The following is a 16,889-nucleotide window of genomic DNA, read 5'->3' as shown; positions in this document are numbered from 1 at the left end:
ATTCTAATTCTTTATCGTGTGACTCTTCTTAGCACGTATGACACATGATGTTGGCATATGCATTCATTGTTTATTCTCTGAAGGCAAAGGCCTCTCTGCTCCGTAATAATGCCTAGGATACTGCCTGGCACAGCAGACACTTAAAGAATGTATTTGTTGGGATGAATAAATGAATGAGTGAATAAATCTGCTGAGGGTTTTCCTAATTAAGATCACCTTATCATTTTTCAAATTATCCCCGGTGGCTGCCCCACAAGAGCATTATCGGAACTAAAGCCCACATAAAAACACGATGTGTTCTAGGAAGCAATGAGCACATTTAAGCAAAATAATTCTTACTGAAGTACAATTTTACTGTTTTTATTTATTTTTTTAAACAGAATAACTGAGCTTATGTTGAAGGAACTGTGTTACGGGAATTGCATAGTTTATTGCTCAGGAAAGTGTTGAGCTGATACTGCCATTATTCCCACAAAGGCAAGGAAGGAAGAGTCGTGAGGATTAATAATTCCTGTAACATCTTGCTTTCCAGGGATACGAGAAATGGCCATTTCTGACAATTGCTTTGAGTTCTCTGTAATGGCTAATCCTGTTGAAACGAATTATTAACAATTTCCTGAGCATTTGCTGAGTTTGTAAGTCCTAGGTTGAGAAAGGTGTCTTTCTAGATAAGCAGTTACGTGAACAGCATGCAAATTATATAAACAAAAACATAAGAGAGTGTTAAGTGATACAGTTAGCACAGTTGAGGGAGGCACCTGGAGATAAGCTTCTCAGAGCCGGGTAAAAAGTGTTTAATATTGATATTATGGAATGAAGGATGCAGTAGCCTGCTTTAGACTCAGATCCTGCCCTGCCACTCTCCTCCGTGAGGGCACTGCACCCTGGTCCACATTTCTCCAGCTACCGGGGTCTGACCAAAAATAGGCACAATTCTTAGAACACAAGGTACTTCCACTTGTCGGCTCTTATCACCCACTGCTTGGAATCCCTTGCCAGCTTCCCTACTGGCTGGACTGGCTTCCTGATGTGCTTTTCTGAACCATGCCTGTGCTTGGCATCTACCTGGACAGGGCCTGGGGCTCTGACTGCATGCGCTGGCACTGGCCTTTGCATTTGTATTCTTTCCCCAGATATTCTCTGTCTCCCACTCCCTCACATGGAGGGGCTCTGTCTCCCTCTGGCTTCGTCCTCCTCCTCCCAGGTTCTTCCACTTCTCTCAGGTGTGTCACGTTCCTGGCCCTAAGCAGAGCCAAACTCCATCTTAGCTGTGCACCCAGCCAGTCTCATGGGTTCCCCAGGGACATGGCCAAGGCCTGGAAGTCCCTTCCCTTTGTATATTTGAGACAGAACTGCAGGCAGACTGCAAGCAGGCCAGTGCCCTGGGTCATGTCTGCCCTAGAAGCTTCTATTCACAGCATGGATTGGTGTGGGGGAGATGGGTGAGTCATGGCAGGAATAGACACTGGATTTCCACCTTCTCACTTCCTTTTCACTTCTCAGCCTCTCCTGTGGAATGCCCCTCGCTAAGGCCTCTAATGACCTTTATGTGCCCACATCTTACTGTAAAACAAAGAATGTTGCCCACCATCCAGTTCTACCCACAGTACACCCTGAAAGGAGTTCAGGGCAGAGATTAGGAACGAGGCACTCTGCACTCTGGGAAAACAGATAGTTAGATATTATCAGGCAAACATTTTATGAATACACATTCTTGCATCTTCCCATACTTAGAAAAGCACTAAAACCATTAACTAAGATACCTGTTCCTCGTGACTAGCAGCAACCTTCTACCTAGGTGATTGCTTGGTTGCACATACCCCCTTGGTTGCAACCCCCTTGGTTGCTGACCTCCTGCCTTACCTCTTTGGAGCAGTTCCCCAGGGTTGTCTGAGAGGCTGTCTCCCGGGCTGTAGTCCTCAGTAAGTCCCCAAGTAAAACTGAAATTCTCAGCTCTCACTTTGTGCGTTTTTTTCCAAGTTGACATTATCCAACTAATTTTCAGTCTTAATTTTTTTTTTTTTTTTTTTTTGCTTGCTGTGTTAGTTTCCTGTGGCTGCCATAACAATGTACCACAAACTGAGTGGCCTAAAGCCACAGAAATTTGTTCTTTCACAGTTCTTGAGGCCCGAAGTCTGAAATCAAGGTATCGGCAGGCTTCGTCCCTTCTGGAGCCTCTGAGGGAGAATCTATTCTACGCCTTTCTCCTCATCTCTGGTGGTTGCAAGGAACACCAATCCTTGGTGTTCCTTGGCTTGTGGCAGCATCCCTGTAATCTCTACCTCTTTCTGTGCATGGACTTTTTTTCTGAGTCTCTCTGCATCCTCTTCTCTTCTCATAGGAACACCAGTCATTGGTTTTAGGGTCCCTTTTAACCCAATATGATCTCATCTTAACCCTTAACTAACTGTATCTGCAAAGAACCCATTTCCAAATAAGGTCTCATTCTTTTTTTTTTTTTTTAATTTATTTATTTTTGGCTGCTTTGTGTCTTCGTTGCTGCGCGTGGGCTTTTCTCTAGTTCTGGCTAGCAAGGGTTACTCTTCATTGCGGTGTGCAGGCTTCTCCTTGTAGTGGCTTCTCTCGTTGTGGAGCAGGGGCTCTAGGCACGTGGGCTTCAGTAGTTGTGGCACACAGACTCAGTAGTTGTGGCTCGTGAGCTCTAGAGTGCAGGTTCAGTTGTGGCTCACGGGCTTCGTTGCTCCACGGCACATGGGATCTTCCTGGACCAGGGATCAAACCCGCGTCCCCTGTGTTGGCAGGTGGATTCTTAACCACTGCGCCACCAGGGAAGTCCCAATAAGGTCTCATTCTGAGGTTCTGGGTAGATGTAAATTTGGGGGGGACACTATTCAACCCACTACCTCTTCTTAGTTTGTTAAATTCTTTGAAACGTTTTAAAGTTTGTTAAAAACAAACTTTCCCCATTCCTTTCCCTCATCTTTTTGGCTAATCCTTTCAGTATTTTCTCTATCTATAAAAAAACATTTTAAAAATTTACACATACGTTTCTCTTCAAAAGTTACTGAACATATATTTTCCACAGCTGCCCTCTTAGATGATGGCTACCCTCTCATGTACAGTACCTGCCTGGTCCTAGGAGCATTTGAGTCTGTGATTCCATCACATGTAGAAGACCTTCTGTGGTCAGTGTAAAATTAACTGAAATAGTAGTGACATTACAATAAGATTTCTACCATGCTGGGCAAATCTACTTATTGATTTCTTTCATCAATCAGATAACACCTAAAAAAAAATGAATTGCCCACTCTAGGTTAGGCACTATTCTTGACACTGGGAATACAATTTTGAGCAATTATACCTGCCCTTATGGAGATTACTGTTTAGTGAGGAAAAAAAAAAAAGGTATGAATCACACAGATAAGTGAAGAAGATCATTATTCTTGGGGACTTCCCTGGTGGCACAGTGGTTAGGAATCCGCCTGCCAATGCAGGGGACACGGGTTTGATCCCTGGTCCAGGAAGATCCCACATGCCATGGAGCAACTAAGCCCGTGAGCCACAACTACTGAGCCTGCACTCTAGAGCCTGTGTGCCACAACTACTGAGCCCGCGTGCCACAACTACTGAACCCCACACACCCAGAGCCTGTGCTCCTCAACAAGAGAAGCCACCACAATGAGAAGCCTGTGTCCCGCAATGAAGAGTAGCCCTGGCTTGCTGCAACTAGAGAAAGCCCGCGCACAGCAACGAAGACCCAACGCAGCCAAAAATAAATTAATTAATTAATTTAAAAAAAAAGATAATTATGCTCGGTCTTACAAATGAGAGGTCTGTGGTGCTGAGACGATAGAGAGGGAGTTAGGGAAAGCCAAGATATGAAGGATGAGTGATTTAAGTAGACAAGGGAAAGAGACGATCCATGCATAGGAAACAGTAGGTACAAACATCCTATGTCTGGAGGGACAATTATATGGAACAACACTAAAGGAAGAAGCATGTACTGTAGTGTAAGTGGGAAGAAAGTGTGGTAGGAAATGAGGGAGAAAGGCAGCAGCCAGACCATGCAGAACCTAGTCAACTATGCTGAGTTTGTCTTTATCCTAAGAGCAACGGGAAGTTGTTAACATGCTTTAAGAAACAGAATATGGGGGCTTCCCTGGTGGCGCAGTGGTTGAGAATCTGCCTGCCAATGCAGGGGACGCGGGTTCGAGCCCTGGTCTGGGAAGATCCCACATGCCGCGGAGCAACTAAGCCTGTGCGCCACAACTACTGAGCCTGCGCGTCTGGAGCTTGTGCTCCACAACAAGAGAGGCCGTGACACTGAGAGGCCCACGCACCGCGATGAAGAGTGGCCCCCACACGCCGCAGCCCTTGCACAGAAACGAAGACCCAATGCAGCCAAAAATAAAATAATTAATTAATTAATTAAAAGAAAAAAAATTAAAAAAAAAAAAAAAAGAAACAATATGTTCACGTTTGTCTTATTAAAGAGATTACCCTGGATGCAATTTGTAAAACAGATTTAAGGGGTGTGAGGGTAGATGGGGGTGGGCCAATTAGGGGGCTTCTGCTAAAAATCTAAGTGAGAAATGATGGTATTTTGGACTAGGGTAGTCTGATAGAGATGGAGAAATACGGATAGATTTGAGAGAGGAGGTTAAATCTTGGTGATGGACTGAAAATGGAGAGCTAGGAGAGCTAGGGAGAAGGAAGAGTCAAGGGTAAGTCCTAGGTCTAGGAAGTGTAAACAGATGCTGTTTTCTGAGGTAGGGAGCACTGGTCTGAAATGGGAGAGGAGGGGTAAGTACGTGATTTGCTTTAGGACTTGTTGGACTCAAGGTGTGGCTGAAACACTCAAGAGGAGGTATTGAAGTAGGGGATGGTGATTTGAGCCTGAAGCTCAGAGAAGTTTTGGTAAATTAGATCACATTATAAAATGCTTAGCTCAGGGACATCCCTGGCAGTCCAGCGGCTAAGACTCTGCTCGCAATGCAAGGGGTATGGGTTCGATCTCTGGTCGGGGAACTAAGATCTCATATGCTGCAGGATACAGCCAAAAAAATGCTGCAGGATACAGCCAAAAAAAACCCAAAAAACAAAAAATGATTAGCTCAGTATCTGTTCATAAGTGCCGGCCAATGCTTATTATTTTCCAACAATATCTTTAACGTGGTCGAAATTGACACGATAAAGTGTACATGATTAAATGCGTTAACACATTTTAAAATACTTAAAACAATGCCTAGCACATAGGAAGAGCTTAATAAAAGTTAAGGAGGAAATAAAAGAGACCATATCTCTGAAAACACTTTTGATTTCTGTGTATCAGTATAAGAAATTATGATGTATTCAACGTTTGACCCAAGTTTGGGAACTTCACAGAAAAGGGTTGTGTATCTGCAGCCATTACTTAGAAACACTTCACTTTTCAGATAGAAATTTCACATTTCTAAAAATGACCCTTCATACTGTTGCCAATAAAAGCACTGAACAGAGATGAGTGGCCTATTCTAATTCTTGGCCCAACCTTCCCTGCTTGTGTGACTTCCCCTGGGCTTCCTGAAGGAATTGTATCAAATGACCTCTTTCAGTTTTAAAATTCCATATCTGATTTCTAAACCTCTTTGCAAAAGACAGCCTCACTCCCCTGGGATGAGGAGCCCACAGGAGAGTCACAGAGAAGCTGGAGCCCAAGAGAGCCTGGCACTCATGCTCTATTACTACATCTGCAGCTGGGGGTCATACAGAGCACGCGTGATCATCAGATTAACAGGCATCTTGGAAGTCTCACTCAGTATTTCCTTTCAAGTCAAAGGTCAGTGATTTCCCCACTTTCCGCCCCTGACACAGACAGAGGAAGATGAGAAACACAGCAACAGCAGGGTTCAGGGACACTGGCAGCTGGAGACAAATTGGTTTAGGGAGCAAGGATGTAGGCGTATTGAGTTTGGGTTTCTAAACCCTTGGGACCCTTGAGCCCTGGGAAACAGAAGAGGCAGCTGGGCAAACTGCTGAAATGCAGATCTGACTTAAGATCACTCCCACCAGAAGATCCTTTCCAAGAGGAAGCAAACATAGAAAGATGTTTGGGGACATTTATTGCCCAGAGCAACTACTGTGTTTTAAAGCTGTAGGTCACAGAACTTAGGAGAGAGGAAAAGTCTGTTTGGGGATGAGGTGAGTTTAAACCTTGGTTCTGCCACCAACTCTGTGGCCATAGACAAGTCACTTTCTGAGCCTTAGCTTCCTCATCTGTAAAATCTTCATTACTTACCTGACCTACCTCATGGGATTGTCATAAAAATATTACAGGTGAGAGAGCAAAACACAGTACCTAGCACACAGTATGGACTAATTTCTCAATGTACCTCCTAGATTCTCTCCAAAGCAGACACATACTAGGTTGTGCCCCATTGCATTCAACAAGAAACTTCATCAGAAGGAAGGTAGGACATGTTCTTCTCATGGTCCTCATTCCCATGAAGTGATCCTCTTATGGAATTCTGCCAGGATCAATTGTGGAAAAGGAATAAAGGAAAGAGGCAGAGAGAGACAAGCTCTGAACCAGTAAACCCCAAACTCGGGAGAACTCAAAATATCTGAGCTCAGTGGAAAGTTTGTTTGTGTGTTCTGCCTGTGTTTTCAGCCAAGCAGAGCCCCAGAAATATTTTCTGGATCATGGGTCTTTTGGAATGTATTTGTAGGAAACTTTTTGCTCTACACAGAGCTAGTCTTAGAGGGTGCCAAATCACAGAATCTGGGGAGACCTTCAAGATGGCGGAGGAGCAAGATGTGGAGATCACCTTCCTCCCCACAAATACATCAGAAATACATCTACATGTGGAACAACTACTACAGAACACCCACTGAACGCTGGCAGAAGACCTCAGACTTCCCCAAAAGGCAAGAAACTCCCCACGTACCTGGGTAGGGCAAAAGAAAAAAGAACAAACAGAGACAAAAGAATAAGGACAGGACCTGCACCTCTGGGAGGGAGCTGTGAAGGAGGAAAAATTTCCACACACTAGGAAGCCCCTTTACTGGTGGAGACAGGGGCTGGTGGGGGCGAAGCTTTGGAGCCACGGAGGAGAGCACAGCAATAGGTGTGCAGAGGGCAAAGCAGAGAGATTCCCGCACAGAGGATCGGTGCTGACCAGCACTCACCAGCCAGAGAGGCTTGTCTGCTCACCCGCCCCGGCGGGTGGGGTCTGGGAGCTGAGGCTCCGGCTTCGGAGGTCAGATCCCAGGGAGAGGACTGGGGTTGGCTGCATGAACACAGCCTGAAGGGGACTAGTGTGCCACAGCTAGCCAGAAGGGAGTTGGGGAAAAAGTCTGCAACTGCCTAAGAGGCAAGAGACCATTGTTTCAGGGTGCACGAGGAGAGGCGATTCAGAGCACCGCCTAAACAAGCTGCAGAGATGGGCATGAGCTGCAGCTATCAGTGCGGACCCCAGAGACGGGCATGAGACGCTAAGGCTGCTGCTGCAGCCACCAAGAAGCCTGTGTGCAAGTACAGGTCACTATCCACACCTCCCCTCCCGGGAGCCTGTGCAGCCCGCCACTGCCAGGCACCCGTGATCCAGGGACAACTTCCCTGGGAGAACACACAGCATGCTTCAGACTATTGCAATGTAATGCTGACCTCTTCCACCACAGGCTCACCCCGCATTCCGTACTCCTCCCTCCCCTGTGGCCTGAGTGAGCCAGAGCCCCCTAATCAGCTGCTACTTTAACCCCATCCTGTCTGAGCGAAGAACAGACGACCTCAGGTGACCTACATGCAGAGGCAGGGCCGAATCCAAAGCTGAACCCCAGGAGCTGTGCTAACAAAGAAGAGAAAGAGAAATCTCTCCCAGCAGCCTCAGGAGCAGCGGATTAAATCTCCCACAATCCACTTGATGTACCCTGCACCTCTGGAATACCTGAATAGATGATGAATCATCCCAAAATTGAGGCCGTGGACTTCGGGAGCAACTGAAGACTTGGGGTTTGTTTTCTGCATCTAATTTGTTTCTGGTTTTATGTTCATCTTAGTTTAGTATTTAGAGTTTTTATCATTGGTAGATTTGGTTGCTCTCTTCCTTTTTTATTTTGTTTTTTATATATAGATATAAATATTTTTTCCTTTTTCTCTTTTTATGAGTGTCTATGCTTCTTTGTGTGAATTTGTCTGTATATCTTTGCTTTTACCATTTGTCCTAGGTTTTTTTTTGTTTTTTTTTGTTTTTTTTTAATTTTTGGCTGTGTTGAGTCTTCATTGCTGTGTGTGGGCTTTCTCTAGTTGCAGCAGTGGGGGCTACTCTACGTTGAAGTTCGTGGGCTTCTCATTGCGGTGGCTTCTCTTATTGTGGAGCACGTGTTCTAGATGCGTGGACTTCAGTAGTTACAGCACGTGGGCTCAGTAGTTGTGGCTCATGGGCTCTAGAGCGCATGCTGTGTAGTTGTGGCGCATGGGCTTAGCTGCTCCACGGCATGTGGGATATTGCCAGACCAGGGCTCAAACCCGTGTTCCCTGCATTGGCAGGTGGATTCTTAACAACTGTGCCACGAGGGAAGCCCTGTCCTAGGGTTTTGTCTTTCTGTTTTTTTGTTTGTTTTGGGTTTTTATTGTTTTATTTTAGTATAGTTCCTAGTGCTTGCTATCATTGGTGGATTTGTTTCTTGGTTTGGTTGCTCTCTTCTATCTTTCTTTTTTTTTTTTCTTTTTTTAATTACTTTTAATTTTTTTAAATTTTTAATAATTGTTTTTATTTTAATAACTTTTTATTTTATTTTATTTCTTTCTTTTTATCTTTCTTTTTTTCTCCCTTTCTACCGAGCCATATGGCCAACAGGGTCCTGGTGCTCCTGCTGGGTGTCAGACCTGTGCCTCTGAGGTGAGAGAGCTGAGTTCAGGACACTGGGCCACCAGAGACCTCCCGGCTCCATGTAATATCAAATGGCAAAAGCTCTCCCAGAGATCTCCATCTCAATGCTAAGACCCAGCTCCACTCAACGACCAGCAAGCTACAGTGCTGGACACTCTATGCCAAACAACTAGAAAGACAGGAACACAACCCCACCTATTAGCAGAGAGGGTGCCTAAAATCATAATAAGTTCACAGACACCCCAAAACACACCACTGGACATGGTCCAGCCCACCAGAAAGACAAGATCCAGCCTCTTCCACCAGAACACAGGCACCAGTCCCCTCCACCAGGAAACCTAAACAACACACTGAACCAACCTTAGCCACTGGGGGCAGACACCAAAAACAATGGGAACTACGAACCTGAAGCATGTGAAAAGAAGACCTGAAACACAGTAAGTTAAGCAAAACGAGAAGACAGAGAAACACACAGCAGATGAAGGAGTAAGGTAAAAACCCACCAGACCAAACAAATGAAGAGGAAATAGGCAGTCGACCTGAAAAAGAATTCAGAGCAATGATAGTAAAGATGATCCAAAATCTTAGAAATAGAATAGAGAAAATACAAAAAACGTTTAACAAGGACCTAGAAGAACTGAAGAGCAAACAAAACAATGATGAAAAACACAGTAAATGAAATTAAAAATTCTCTAGAAAGAGTCAACAGCAGGATAACTGAGGCAGAAGAATGGAAAAGTGACCTGGAAGATAAGAGAGTGGAAATAATTACTGCAGAGCAGAATAAAGAAAAAAGAATGAAAAGAATTGAAGACAGTCTTAGAGACCTCTGGGACAACATTAAACACACTAACATTTGAATTATAGGGGTCCCAAAGAAGAAGAGAAAAAGAAAGGGACTGAGAAAATATCTGAAGAGATTATAGTTGAAAACTTCCCTAATATGGGAAAGGAAAGAGTCAATCAAGTCCAGGAAGCACAGAGAGTCCCATACAGGATAAATCTAAGGAGAAACACACCAAGACACATATTAATCAAACTATCAAAAATTAAATACACAGAAAAATATAAAAAGCAGCAAGGGAAAAAAAATAATATACAAGGGAATCCCCATAAGCTTAACAGCTGATCTTTCAGCAGAAACTCTGCAAGCCAGAAGGGAGTGGCAGGACATATTTAAAGTGATGAAATGGAAAAATCTACAACCAAGATTATTCTACCCAGCAAGGATCTCATTCAGATTTGACAGAGAAATTAAAACCTTTACAGACAGGCAAAAGCTAAGAGAATTCAGCACCGCCAAACCAGTTTTACAACAAATGCTAAAGGAACTTCTCTAGGCAGGCAACAAAAGAGAAGGAAAAGACCTTCAAGAACAAACCCAAAACAATTAAGAAAATGGTAATAGGAACATACATATCGATAATTACCTTAAATGTAAATGGTTTAAATGCTCCAATCAAAAGACATAGACTGGCTGAATGGATACAAAAACAAGACCTATACATATGCTGTCTACAAGAGACCCATTCAGACCTAGGGACACACACAGAGTGAAAGTGAGGGGATGGAAAAAGGTATTCCATGCAAATAGAAATCAAAAGAAAGCTGGAGTAGCAATTCTTAAAACAGACAAAATAGATTTTAAAATAAAGACTACTACAAGAGACAAAGAAGGACACTACATAATGATCAAGGGATCAATCCAAGAAGAAGATAAAACAATTGTAAATATTTATGCACCCAACATAGGAGCACCTCGATATATAAGACAAATGCTAACAGCCATAAAAGGGGAAAGCAACAGTAGCACAATCATAGTAGGGGACTTTAACACCCCACTTTCACCAAAGAAGAGATCATCCAAAATGAAAATAAATAAGGAAACATAAACTTTAAATGATACATTACACAAGATGGACTTAATTGATATTTACAGGACATTCCATACAAAAACAAGAGAATACTCTTTCTTCTCAAGTGCTCATGGAACATTCTTCAGGATAGATCATATCTTGGGTCACAAAACAAACCTTGGTAAATTTAAGAAAATTGAAATTGTATCAGGTATCTTTTCGACCACAACACTATGAGACTAGATATCAATTATAGGAAAAAATCTGTAAAAAAGACAACACATGGAGGCTAAACAATACACTACTAAACAACCAAGAGATCACTGAAGAAATCAAAGAGGAAATCAGAAAATACCTAGAAACAAATGACAATGAAAACATCACAACCCAAAACCTATGGGATGCAGCAAAAGCAGTTCTAAGAGGGAAGTTTATAGCAATACAATCCTACCTCAAGAAATAAGAAACATCTCAAATAAACAACCTAACCTTACACCTAAAGCAATTAGAGAAAGAACAACAAAAAAATCCCAAAGTTAGCAGAAGGAAAGAAATCATAAAGATCAGATCAGAAATAAATGAAAAAGAAATGAAGGAAACAGTAACAAAGATCAATAAAATTAAATGCTGGTTCTTTGAGAAGATAAACAAAATTGATAAACCATTAGCCAGACTCATCAAGAAAAGAAGGGAGAAGACTCAAATCAATAGAACTAGCAATGACAAAGGAGAAGTAACAATTGACACTGCAGAAATACAAAGGATCATGAGAGATTACTACAAGCAACTCTATGCCAATTAAATGGACAACCTGGAAGAAATGGACAAGTTCTTAGAAAAGCACAACCTTCCAAGACTGAACCAGGAAGAAATAGAAACTTTAAACAGACCAATCACAAGCACTGAAATTGAGACTGTGATTTAAAAAATCTTCCAAAAAACAAAAGCCCAGGGCCAGATGGCTTCACAGGCAAATTCTATCAAACATTTAGAGAAGAGCTAACACTTACCCTTCTCAAATCTTACAAAATATAGCAGAGGGAGGAACACTCCTTAACTCATTCTATGAAGCCACCATCCCCCTGATACCAAAACCAGACAAAGATGTCACAAAGAAAGAAAACTACAGGCCAATATCACTGATGAACATAGATGCAAAAATCCTCAGCAAAATACTAGCAAACAGAATCCAACAGCACATTAAAAGGATCATACACCATAATCAAGTGGGGTTTATCCCAGGAATGCAAGGATTCTTCAATATATGCAAATCAATCAATGTGATAAACCATATTAACAAATTGAAGGAGAAAAACCATGTGATCATCTCAATAGATGCAGAAAAAGCTTTTAACAAAATTCAACACTCATTTATGATAAAAATCCTCCAGAAAGTAGGCTTAGAGGGAACTTACTGACACATAATAAAGGCCATATATGACAAACCCACAGCTGACTTCACTCTCAATGGTGAAAAACTGAAATCTTTTCCTCTAAGATCAGGAACAAGACAAGGTTGTCCACTCTCACCACTATTATTCAACATAGTCTGGGAAGTTCTAGCCACAGTAATCAGAGAAGAAAAAGAAATAAAAGGAATCCAAATTGGAAAGAAGAAGTAGAGCTGTCACTATTTGCAGATGACATGATACTATACATAGAGAATCCTAAAGATGCTACCAGAAAACTACTAGAGCTAATCAATGAATTTGGTAAAGTAGCAAGATACAAGATTAATGCACAGAAATTTCTTGCATTCCTATACACTAATGATGAAAAATCTGAAAGAGAAATTAAGGAAACACTCCCACTTACCACAGCCACAAAAAGAATAAAATACTTAGGAATAAACCTACCTAAGGAGACAAAAGACCTCTATGCACAAAACTGTAAGACACTGATGAAAGAAATGAAACATGATAGAAACAGATGGAGAGATACACCATGTTCTTGGATTGGAAGAATCAGCATTGTGAAAATGACTCTACTACCCAAAGCAATCTACAGATTCAGTGCAATCCATATCAAACTACCAATGGCATTTTTCACAGAACTAGAATAAAAAAATTTCACAATTTGTATGGAAACACAAAAGATCCCAAATAGCCAAAGCAGTCTTGAGAAAGGAAAACGGAGCTGGAGGAATCAGGCTCCCTGACTGCAGACTATACTACAAAGCTATAGTAATCAAGACAGTATGGTCCTGGCACAAAAACAGAAATATAGATCAATGGAACAGGATAAAAGCCCAGAGATAAACCGACGCATCTATGGTCACCTTATTTTTGCTAAAGGAGGAAAGAATATACACTGGAGAAAAGACAGCCTCTTCAATAATTGATGCTGGGAAAACTGGACAGCTACATGTAAAAGAATGAAATTAGAACACTCCCTACACCATACACAAAAATAAACTCAAAATGGACTAAAGACCTAAATGTAAGGCCAGATACTATAAAGCCCTTAGAGGAAAACATAGGCCAAACTTTCTATGACATAAATCACAGCAAGAAACTTTTTGACCCACCTCCTAGAGGAATGGAAATAAAAACAAAAATAAACAAATGGGACCTAATGAAACTTCAAAGCTTTTGCACAGCAAAGGAAACCATACACAAGACAAAAAGACAACCCTCAGAATGGGAGAAAATATTTGCAAATGAAGCAACTGACAATGGATTTATCTCCAAACTTTACAAGCAGCTCATGCAGCTCAATATCAAAAAAACAAACAACCCAATCCAAAAATGGGCAGAAGAGCTAAATAGACATTTCTCCAAAGAAAATATACAGATGGCCAACAAACACATGAAAGGATGTTCAACGTCACTAATCATTAGAGAAATGCAAATCAAAACTACAATGAGGTATCACCTCACACCAGTCAGAATGGCCATCATCATAAAATCTACAAACATTAAATGCTGGAGAGCTTGTGGAGAAAAGGGAACCCTCTTGCACTGTTGGTGGGAATTTAAATTGATACAGCCACTGTGGAGAACAGTATGGACCTTCCTTAAAAAACTAAAAATAGAACTACCATACGACCCAGCAATCCCACTCTTGGGCATATATCCTGAGAAAACCATAATTCAAAAAGAGTCATGGACCACAATGTTCATTGCAGCTCTATTTACAATAGCCAGGACATGGAAGCAACCTAAGTGTCCATGGGCAGATGAATGGATAAAGAAGATGTGGCACATATATACAATGGAATATTACTCAACCATAAAAGAAACGAAATTGAGTTATTTGTAGTGAGTTGGATGGACCTAAATTCTTTCATACAGAGTGAAAAAAGTCAGAAAGAAAAAAACAAATACTGTCTGCTAACACATATATATGGAATCTAAAACAAACAAACAAACAAACAAAACAATGGTTCTGAAGAACCTAGAGGCAGGATAGGAATAAAGACACAGACGTAGAGAATGGACTCGAGGACACGGGGAGTGGGAATTGTAAGCTGGGAGGAAGTGAGAGAGTGCCATGGACATATATACACTACCAAATGTGAAATAGATAGCTAGTGGGAAACAGCTGCATAACACAGGGAGATCATATCGGTGCTTTGTGACTACCTAGAGGGGTGGAATAGGGAGGGTGGGAGGGAGACGCAAGAGAGAGGAGATATGGGAATAAATGTATATGTATAGCTCATGCACTTTGTTATAAAGAAGAAACTAACACTTCATTGTAAAGCAATTATACTCCAATAAAGATGTTAAAAAAAAAATAATCACAGAATCTGTCCAGGGCACCAAGACATCCAGGAAAATATACCTGATGGGTAAACAGTGATTTTGTCAGTTGCATATAATCTTTGAAGATAATTTCTTACACTGGTACACAGAAAGAAAAGTTGTTTTCAGAGACATCGTTGTAAAAATTTTCTCCTTGATCTTGATCAAGCTCCTACTATGTGTGAGGTACTGTTTTAAGTACTTAAATGTCTTATGTATTCATCAAGTACATTAAATTGTCTGTTTCCATAACCATACTCCCTCTCCCATTATTTTTAGAGGAAAAGGGTGAAATAGCCCCACTTTCCTCATATCCTTTGTTGGTTGATCTGACAGAGAGCACCCATCAAGCCCCCTGTGTTTCCCTTGCCAACCTCACAGCTGTGAGAGTGGCTTAGGAAAAGATCTAGAGAGCTCTGAATGTTTCTGTCAAGACCCCCGCCCCTCCCCCACACCCACAGGGAAAAGACCACCAGAGCTAATCTGCTCATGGCCCATACAGTCAGCCTGCAAGAACACCAAATCACTTCTCACCACCAGACCCCGTGCCCAGATGACCCTCACAGCCCCCAGTCTGGCCCAATGCCCTCTGCAGCTTGCTGTCACTCATCAGAAAAATGCCATTTAATCCTCACCTCCTCCTGAACTTTACCTTCACTTTCTTGATTTTACTCAATGGTTTTCATCCCTGGCTGCACGTTAGAATTGCGTGTAAAGCATACATTTTTTTTTAAATTTAAAAATCCGTACTCTTTTCCCAATGAATTAAGTCAGAATTAGTGGGAGGTGTGGTGGGAGGGAGTTAAGGCTTTTTTTTTTTTAAGGTCAAACAGGAAGGGTTAGCAAATATTAGGTAGTGTACAGGGTCTCTAGGGGAGTGATATGATATCTCTTATATGTGGAATCTAAAAGAACATTACAGGGGACTTCCCTGGTGGTGCAGTGGTTACAAATCCGCCTGTCAATGCAGGGGACACCGGTTCGAGCCCTGGTCTGGGAAGATCCCACATGCCATGGAGCAACTAAGCCCGTGTGCCTGCGCTCTAGAGCCTGCAAGCCACAACTACTGAAGCCCGAGTGCCTAGAACCCTGCTCCACAACAAGAGAAGCCACCGCGATGAGAAGCCTGCGCACCGCAACAAAGAGTAGCCCCCGTTCGCCGCAGCTAGAGAAAGCCCGCGGACAGCAATGAAGACACAACACAGCCAAAAGTAAATAAGAAATAAATAAATTTATTTAAAAATATTAAAAAATATATAAAGACAATACAAATGAACTTATTTACAAAGCAGAAACAGACTCACAGACTTCACAAACAAACTTATGGTTACCAAAGAGGAAAGGTAGGGGGGAGGGATAAATTAGGAGTTTGGGATTAACATATACTCACTACTATATATAAAATAGATAATCAACAAAGACCTACTGTATAGCACAGGGAACTCTACTCAACATTCTGTAATAACCTAAATGGGAAAAGAATCTGTAAAAGAATATGTATACGTGTAACTGAATCACTTTGCTGTACACCTGAAACTAACAACATTGTAAATCAACTATACTCCAATATAAAATAAATTTTTAAAAAAGATCTACTATATAGCACATGGAACTATATTCAGTATCTTGTAATAACCCATAATGGAAAAGAATCTGAAAAAGAATATATATACGCATATATATACACACACATATATATTATAACTGCATCACTTTGGTGTACACCAGAAACTAACACATTTTAAATCAACTATAGTTTCATAAAAAAAAGTCCCCCCCCAAAAAAAAATCCATACCCTCTTCCCAAATAAAGTCAGAATTGGTGGGGGGGGGGGGGTTGGAGTTAAGTGTTTGTTGTTTTTTTTTTAAGTTCAAACAGGAAGGGGTTTATTAACAAATATTAGGTAGTGTACAGGGTCTCTAGGAGAGGCACAGCACCAGCTGGGTCAGCTGGGCAACCAGAACAAAGCTCAACCCTCCTTCCTGGGGACCACCCTGGATAGAGGGATGTCTCCAACGCCACTTTCACCAGAAAATGGAGACTGTTCACTGCACATTTCCCCATGTGGTCTTCACTACCAGTAAGAGGTTTTTGTTTTTGTTTTGTTTTTGATAATTAACAAACCATAAATTTGGCTTTTTCCACATAACTCAGGCACCCCTCTATAGTCAAACCCTCCTCCTGCAGCCACCACTGGCAACCAGTAATCTGCTCCCCATCACTATAATTTTGCCTTTGGGGCAATGTGATATGAATGGAATAATACAGTATGTAACCCCTTAAGACTGGATTTTTTCACTCAGCATTAATGCCCTTGAGGTCAATCCAAGTTGCTGTATCTACATTTTGTTCCTTTTCATTGTTGAGTAGTGTTCCATTGTATGGATAGACCAGTTTATTTACCTGTTGAAGGGATATTTGGATTGTTCCTGGTCTTTGGTTACCAGTAATGGAA

The sequence above is a fragment of the Balaenoptera borealis genome, assembly GCF_965194805.1.
Source record: "Balaenoptera borealis genome assembly, chromosome: 8".
Lineage (NCBI taxonomy): Eukaryota > Metazoa > Chordata > Mammalia > Artiodactyla > Balaenopteridae > Balaenoptera > Balaenoptera borealis.
Note: the sequence above shows the minus strand (reverse complement) of the source record.